Source organism: Papaver somniferum, unplaced genomic scaffold, assembly GCF_003573695.1.
Source record: "Papaver somniferum cultivar HN1 unplaced genomic scaffold, ASM357369v1 unplaced-scaffold_32, whole genome shotgun sequence".
NCBI classification, from domain to species: domain Eukaryota; kingdom Viridiplantae; phylum Streptophyta; class Magnoliopsida; order Ranunculales; family Papaveraceae; genus Papaver; species Papaver somniferum.
This window is the reverse complement of record NW_020643262.1, coordinates 2,506,139-2,515,523: the sequence shown is the minus strand read 5'-3', so window position 1 is coordinate 2,515,523 and position 9,385 is coordinate 2,506,139. Positions and strand designations below refer to the sequence as shown.

At 34.2% G+C, this 9,385-nt stretch overlaps 1 pseudogene; it reads left to right on the top strand.

Moving 5' to 3' along the window:
* The first annotated feature begins 2,421 nt into the window (after positions 1 to 2,421).
* LOC113341835 lies at positions 2,422 to 5,373 on the top strand (annotated as a pseudogene).
* The last annotated feature ends 4,012 nt before the right edge of the window (positions 5,374 to 9,385 follow it).

The window sequence follows — 9,385 nt, the reverse complement described above, 5'->3', positions numbered from 1 at the left end:
TTTTAAATATCATATTATTTATATAATACAAATGTGATTTTGAAGTGAAAAAGTTATTAAATTATTAATTTTAAGTAAATATAATATTAATAATAGTCAGTCTTGGATTGTTTAAATAAAACTACTATTTTTTAATGGAACTTTTTTTTATCAACCCTAGTAATTAATTATTTATGTAAATATAACTTTAATGGAAATAACTTTATATTTGAATTCAAAATTTATTTAAATTACTAAATTTAAAAAATATAATATTAAATAATAGTCAGTTTTGGAATTTTAAATAAAACTATTATTTTAAATTTCAAATTTAATAATATATCAACAGTCTAATGTATTTAAATAATAAGAAAACATTTTTTTTTCTATTTTTGAATGCGAAAAAATATTATTAAAGTATTATTTATTACTAATTTAAAATATTATAAATTCTAAAATATAATATAATATAATTACATTTTAATTATTATAGTAAATTTATAAGTATAGGAAAATAAATTATTGTTTCAAGAAAAAAAGAAAATAAAACGTCAAAATGGTCAATGGGAGGAGTTGGAAGGATGGAGTTCCAAATTCCATAGGGGAGGTGTCATTTGATTTTCTATTGAATGAAGGAGTTTCAACTCCCTGAAGTTCTAATTCCACCCATGCCAAACACCCTTGGAATTCAACTCCATCATTGACTCCTCCTGTTGACTGAACTCCACCCTCAACCACCTCCGTGCCAAACGCACCCCATCCCAGTACACAAATCAATTTCGTTTAACTCTTTCTAGATTCAAAACTAGGCATAAAAACCCAAGGTGACCAAACTTGTGGTACAAAAACCCACTCAAATGTTGGGATTCATTAAAACTCCATCTTAAACTAAATTGATACAAAAACCCCAAATTTTAAAATATTGATACAAAAACCCCAAATTTTAAAATTGGTTTCGTCAAATTTTAAGATGAAACCAAAAATTGGTTTTCGTCAAATTCTATGAGGTTTCATCAAATATTATGATGAAACCAAATTTTGGTTTTATCAAAATTTTGTTTTTTGAGGTTTTTGTGTTATTTTTGTTTTGGTGAGTTTTTTGTGGATGAATAGTGACACCTTTGGAGTTATAACTCGTGGACCATTCTGGATTAGGTAGACAAAACTCACCCTATCATGCTCTAATGGTAATTTTTGTGGACCATAGTCTTTCTGCGAGCAAACGCGATATGCATTGTCAAAACTCAAATGCATGGAAATAGAAGAGAACATCTACGTATCAACTAATACATTAGATAGACAAGGACATAGAAACATTAACCTGTAGTTCACATTACATAGTACCGACAGAAATGTTAAGGCAATATGAAACTTAAGTTTAATTAAACTAACATGGGACAAAAAAATTGATGATTGATTTTTCCAACCTTAGCTGGGATTTTATTTCTTGTAATCATGCAAGGAAGACTTTAAATAAACTAAAAATGATATACCAATGAATCATATAATCTTCATTGGTATTCACCGTTTTAATTAGGTTTTCATTAATTGTATTCAATTATCTCTAAATTTAAAAACTTTAACCAAATGCCCACGCATTCAATTTTCACAAATCCGATTAAGATGGTGATTTGAGGATCAATATTCATACTCCATCAATTTGGTGGGGTGGTGGTCAGAATTTAAGTTAACATTGGATAGTTGGGATGGGATCTAGAAAAAGTGGGATAGTAAATAGGTAAAACTTTACTAAAGCAACAACAAAATTTAGTCATAAAAATCCAATAAAAAATGGAATTAATCCGATTAAAAAATTCGAATCAATCCAATCAAGAGATAGAGAGAGAGTTACTTATTGGTTTTTTACTAAAACCACAGAAATAATATTCATTAGATACAATGAGAAAAAGAAAGAGGAGAATAGTATGAGAAATATATGTGTTGATCATGGCTTATTCATCGTTCATCATCATTTTCAAAAAAAAAAGTCCAGGGTTTTCGTTTTTATGTCCGAAGTAAACTCATAACAAAATCAAAGAAGGAAGATGAAATTGGTATTTAAAAACTCGGACATTTTAGTCATTAGAAACGCCTCAGAAGTAAAGGTCATCATGTCAGGGATTACTAAAAATTGAAAACAAACGGTTTAGTTTAGTGTATAAGATGGCGATTAATGAAAAAAAAGCACCTAGTGGTGTTGATTCACACCACCACTTGATGCGGGTGCTAGAGTCAGGCCGACTCGGCAGGGGTCGGGGTTAATTCAAATTCATATCGTGACTCAGATGCTAACAAACAAGGTGTATTAAATTGGATCTTCGATCCGCCCACCGCACGGTATTTCTAATCATATCTGACCATCGTATTGTTCACCCTCTTACGGGTGCTTAACATTTAATGAGAGACACATTTGGCAACTCTCTTATCTTCCACTGTTCACCCTTGAGGATATCGTATCCAGTCTAGACAACTAACTTCAAATCCTTGTCTCTCTAATTGATCCTCATTTCTGCATTCCATAATGCAATCTCTAGGGTTTTCACCACTTAATTCCCTAGGAAGTACTAAAGCAACCCCTAAATTTCAGAAAGAAATAAGCAGAGACCAATTGAGTAGTTTAAAGCCACTGTCTTTAAAATTCAAACCTTGTTACAGTACTCGATTTTACAGAGTAAGCAAACAAAAAAAAGCAATTATTGTCTTAGTTCTTGTTTATGCTTAATGTATTGATCATATAATAGGGTTTCTGAAATGGGTTTTTGAATTTTGATTCAGGATTCAAGTATTCAAATGTCAGGGAGTAGTGATGAAGAGGACTTAACAAAGCAAATGAAAGAGATGAATGCTGCTAAAAAGAGATGGGACGCTCTGGTATTTGCCAACACATTCAGTTAAGACATTAATAATTAGTTTCTTTTTTTTGAACTACCCAATTATGAAGCCAATTAATGGAGAGTTGGCGAAACCGATTGATTGGTTCATTTCCATTTCCTGCGTTAAGTTTTGTGTTCAATGTGTTATCTTGTGGTTTTGAGGCTCACCGTAAGTAGTCGGGTTTTGTAGATTAGAGAAGAAAAGGTAAAGTCACTTACACCAAGGGAAGCTGGGTATGCAATTCAACTGTCTTACAAAACCCTCCTTGACGTTCGCCCATCTTTTGAGCGCAATAAGGTGAGCTTTTCTTCACATTATGTGTGTAGGTTCTTATTTACCCTCAGAGAGTAAGATGTTTGCGCTCAAAATGAATAAAATCAGAGGCAGTAATGTCTTGGTAATTGATTGTTTTTGAATGTTATCTGTTCTCTTAGAATAGCTGAACTGGATGTTGTGAGTAGGGTCTTACTCATTCTCATATTGAGTTTCTATTATACATTTGAAGAAATTGTTTGCTTTGTTGTAATGTTGTAAAGAATGTACCGTCTTTATTGCTTCCAGGCATTGGTTAAAGGCTCAACTTGGATTCCTATATTTGATGTTGATAGCAAATTAGATGCTGGAGCTCTTTCCAAAAAGGTTACAAAGTTCTTGTTAGGTATATACTAAACACACCCTATCTTTTCTCCAAGTTTTCGTACACTTCCCCGTTCCATGTCGTCTCCACATCCTCGTTCCTTGAGCACACTATCTTTTCTCCATGTGTTCCTCTCAACTTAGTAGGTCTCAACTACTTCAACTAATTCGAAAGGATTCCTATTTCACAATTCAATCATACATAGCTGTGATAGTTTTTCAAGTGATCCTGCAATTAGAGTTCTTCTCAAGGATTTGTCTAGGTTGTCATTAGCATCATGAGCTTGTTGCTTGTTCTTTTATGTGTATATAAGCTTAAAGGAAGTGATTTATAAACTCCTTGATATTCATCATAGTTTCTTTGGTGTTTGGAGGTTGGGGAAATACAACTGTTTATAAGTGGTTTGAATTTGTATAGGGGGTTGGTGGAGTGGCATACCTACACTATCCTACGAAAAGTATGTTCAATGAATCTTACTAATCTACTTTTCTTGCATAGTTTCTTGTGATTACTCATTGGCACTGTTAATTAACTGATTTACTACAATATTGTAACAGTCAATTCATATCAAGGGTCGAGCAGCAATCCCCAAAAGACACTGACCTTATAGTTGCATGCCAAAAAGGATTGAGGTGAATAGTTGTAAAACTGGTTGGATAGTTCATGTATATAGTGTATTTTATGTATTCACTTACCTAGGTCATAATGATTCCACTTATGGGGGATTTCTTTTTGTTTGTATCTCAAACTCCGGAAGGAGCATTTATTTATAATGATGAGGAAACCAAAAACTGGAGGGGGCGATAAAGCCAGGACCTATACAAGTAATTATATTAATAGCTCGACATGGAGCTGTTTGTCTTGTGATTTTGCCCAATGATTTTTCTATCACTAAATCACACTGTGTGAGTGGTGCAGATCCCTTGCTGCCTGTGAGCTACTGTGTAAAGCAGGCTATGAAAGTATTTTCTGGGTTCAAGGGGTCTAGAGGCTGCTGAAGAAGAAGTAAGTGCTTTTCATTATTCATCTATCAAATGCATTCCTCGTACCGAAAGTTTTAGCTTACAAATTTCACATTTGGAGCAGGATTTTGATAGAGAAGGTCCTCAACCATTCAAGTTTGCTGGAATTGGTGGTGTTTCAGAGTTTCTTGGGTAAGGCATCACATTGCACATGCACTTAGCTCATTAATGATTTAATATGAAGAGACAGATGAGATTGTTTTAGTGTGGATACCTAAACTAAGCATCTAATTTGTGCATAACCTGGATCATTTGTTTGTGGATTCTTTCAGCTTATTAGTTCATATTTTGTTATGTTTTCCTTCGATGTTTTCAGTTGGACTGATCAGCAACGAGCGGCAGCTTCCAAAGATGGCTGGGGTTCCCGAGTAATTTACTCAGCCCGTTTGGTATGAACCTTAAAACTGTTTCAAGAGAAACCAATCTAAATATGAGTCCGTTAGTCTCAAAATGTATTATCCACATATCTAATTTTACCATACGCTTTTGTACAGATTGGGCTTTTTATCCTTGCAGATGGGTTGTTTATTGGGGTTCAGCAATTGACTCACCATCTTCAGGAAATAAGATCTTCTTAAACCAGCAACAGAAAAGATCAAAAGAAACTTATGATGAAGCTACCGAGTCGGAGAGTTGTATGTTCTTTCTTCATGTTGTCGTGACCTTGAGTCTGTCAAGAAATTCTTGGGAGGATCTCATTTTTTGTAATTAAATTAAGCCCCACTTTAGGATTTTGTTTGAGCGTGTATGCAGTTTCTGATAAAGCGGAGGTCTAACAACCACACCCAATATTTCGTTTCGGCAATCTGTATGGGCTAACTCCAATATACTTTCAAGAGAATCAACTAGACAGTCATCCAATATACTTTCAAGAGAATCAACTAGACAGTCAAACTCAATCTTTAGAAAAGTATATCAAAGAGTCATATCTCTATTTCTCAATTCAATCCGCAATCAAACAAATAGGAATTTGCGAGCCTGATTGAATAAGAGGAATAACTTGGACGGTATCAAAAACCAATATCCAATTGTCAATGTATTCAATCAACAACCCAAAGGCCGAATTCAAGAACTGATTGAACTTACGCACAACCTGTGATATTTCAATTATACATAAAATATAATGCGGAAAAGAAATAACACAAACATCAGAATTTTGTAAACGAGGAAACCACAAATGCAGAAAAACCCCGGTACCTAGTCCAGCTCTGAACACCACACTATATTAAGCCGCTACAGACACTAGCCTACTGCAAGTTAACTTCGGGCTGAAATGTAGTTGAGCCATAACCAATCTCACACTGATCAAGGTACAATTGCGCTCCTTCTGTCTCTGAATCCCAACAGGACTTTACGCACTTGATTCCCTTAGATGATCTCACCCACAACTAAGAGTTGCTACGACTCAAAGTCGAAGACTTTTTGATAAAAAAATATGTCTCACACGGAAAAGTCTATTGAAATAGATAAATCTGTCTCCCTCAGAAATACCTACGAGTTTTGTTCCTTCTTTTGATAAATCAAGGTGCACAGGAACCAATTGATATACCAGACTTATATTCCAGAAGAACAGCCTAGTAATATCAATCACCTCACAATAATCGTAATCGTATGGAAGCGAAACAAGATATTGTGAATTCACAAACGATGAGACGAAGATGTTTGTTACTTCTTTTTATCTTACCTATCAGATATAAATCTCGAGCAAATCTTAGAGAAGATAATACTTAATCACGATAGTATAAAGTAAGATCAGAACACGCAACTACAGAAAAAATACTCGGGTCTGGCTTCACAATCCCAATAAAGTCTTCAAGTCGTTAACCTATAAGGGTTTTAGGAAAAACCTAGGTTAAAGGAGAATCGACTCTTGTCACAACTAGTATCACACAGGAGGTGTGGGGATTAGGTTTCCCAGTTGTTAGAGTTCTCCCTTATATAGTCTTCAAATCAGGGTTTGATATCTTTGAAACAAAGCAATCAATATTCACTTTTAGATGAATACCTAATTAGATTCAAGCTAATATCTTTCAACCGTTAGATCAAACTTAGCTTGTTACACACAAATGAAATGTACCTTCATTTAGATATGAGTAACCGTACCTAAACGTGTACACCAAGTTGGCTAAACAATAGTTAACCGAAGTTAGCCATATGTACACTTTCATATCAACCTTATTCATGTTAACCACAACTAGTTCAAATTTACTCAAATGAAACTAGTTATAGAGTTGTTTAATTTTTTATATTCTCATAAAAGTATACAAGACACAATTGAAGGAAAATCGGTTTGATTCACTCGAATCAATTCATGAACACTATATCCACGATTTAAAAAAGATTGCATTCCTTATTATAAAAATGTATTAGTTCATGACACAACTGATTCTAGAACATAACCCACTCAAGTATGCAAACGGGTACGCATACCTAAGTAGCCGGACATGGATTGTGTTTGTCAGTATGAAAACGGGTACGCACACTGTCGTACACTTCCAAACTTCAGTTGAAACCAGTACGTGTACATGTACGGATACTCTAGTACCCGGAATTCAACTGACTTCGCCAGTACGCGTACAGGTATGCATACTCTAGCTCCCGGACTTTACCTGACCAACCAGTACGCGTACGGGTATGCATACTAAGTTTCGGTCTTGGATCAACACATATGCAAGTACGCATGCTTATAATCCAATCATCGTTAAGTGTTCTAAACTCCCATTTCAATCATTGATACATTCTCAGAAGACGACAACAGCGGTCTCACACAAACTATTAGCTTCAAAGAAATTTTCAAGTGATCGGATGGTCAATACGAAACATTCTGAGTCTACATCAAATGACTGTATCACACAATTCATGTAAGATGTTACCAGGCGATTTTCACATGATCATCTTTTGACTTTCATCAAAAATATAAGATGAACTTGGTTAAAGCGAAAGTTTACCAACACATATTTCGAGAAATATGTAAGCGAGTTAAACTCAGCTCGAAATATCAAATGTGTATAAAATGAAGTCTATATAGCTATCCGACTTTTGCCTCAAATAGAAGATAGAGTAGAAATATATTTCTGAGTGGTAGATGAGTTTCAGTCTCCACACACCTTTTGTTGATGAAGTTATAGAAGCCTCCCTTAGTAGTTCTCCGTCTTCAATTGATGAACGCCACGAAGTCTAAAGCTCAACTACACATTCTATCATAGTCCGAGACATAACTATAAGTAGACTAGGAATCAAGACTTATAGTTTTGATCACTAAACTTGACAAACAAGCTTGAGATATCAACGCTTGCGAGTTTGACCGATCAATGCTCTAACAGTTTCAATTACGTATTGTGTTATCTTGTTAGTTGCATAACTCTTATCTTATTCTTAGAGCAAGCATTAGGGTGGGGAGGGATTCCACCCAAGAGGAAAAAAACAGGTATTGTTATGGTTGTCCCTGCATACACAACGAAATCATGGTTATCCATAAAGCATCCATCATCCTGCTCATAGTCAAGATTTGACAATAACTGGACTGTGGACATCCAGTCCAACGTATCTTCTTTACAGAATCTAATGTGCTCTGATCTTGGTATTCTTGTTGCGTTTGTTTGTGTTTGAACAATTTGTGATGATAACATTTGTACTTCAACTGCATCACAACACCGATTTTCAATTTTTAAAATTTTCAATGACATTTTCATCAACTTTATAATTCAAAGAACGAAACACATCGCATGTACTAGGTAACTAGGCCACCTAAAAAATACTTAAACATGGTAAACTCATAAAAGCCATCTGATTTTTTTTTCTCAAACATAGTAATAAAAAAGTTCTGGCAAATCTTATGATAATGTATGAATGAATAAATTTGTCCAGCCAGGTAGATGGCACACTCAGTTTGCCACTGGGAAAATGCACTTAGCGCCAGAATATGTGACTCGCGATAAAAATATGTGTTCGTGCATCGCTCGGTCCAACACGAAAGTGTTTCTATCTCAACCTTATTTTTCAATTATTTTTTGTTTAAATTAGTCCTCATACTGCTTAAGGTACGCATACCTAGTAAGTATATTATGCGGTATTATTAGTTAAGTTCAAGTTCATATACATTATGTAAAAATGAAAACTTGTTCATGAATTCAAAATTTTGACTTAAAACGAGAAGTATTGTTTATATCAGACTTATATTTTTAATTCATCAATAATTAATTAAAACTTACGTTTAATTAGATTTACATTTTATTAAGAAATTAAAATTAAATTAAATTAAAATTACAGCTAAACTAAAGTTGAGAATTAAGAAATTAATTAAATAAACATAACTTAAAATAACAAGATTGGATTATATTTGGTCCAGACTTTTAAGATCTCATAACAAGTTCCATATTGGAAGTATTTTCTGAAGATGTGGAGCCACTCTTCCTGACACCTTTGTTCAAGGTCCATCATGGTTTTACCATATCTTATGCTTTGACCGGCTTGCATTACCCGAGAAACACACAAACTTCCTTATTGATTAATATGAATCGGCCGCTCAACCCGCTCACATCACGATTATAGAGGTTCATTGTTTCTTTTTGAAACTTCTTGAATATGTTTTGTCACAAACTGAAACCTTGTTGTGGTGTACCATAGTTACAATCTCGGGAAAAACAAAAATAACTCTGGAAGATATATTCATCTTCGGCGATAATAAATTTTGGACCTCAATTTCCTATTCTTCAATATTGCACATTGGCTCGGTCAACTTACCTTTGAATTTCAGAGACACGTTGGTTTTTTATGAACTCAGCCATGGTAAAATTCGTATGAAAAACTATAAGAGTTTTGAGAGGCACGGAAGAGGTATGCAATAATGAGAAGTATGAAATAGGTGTGATTT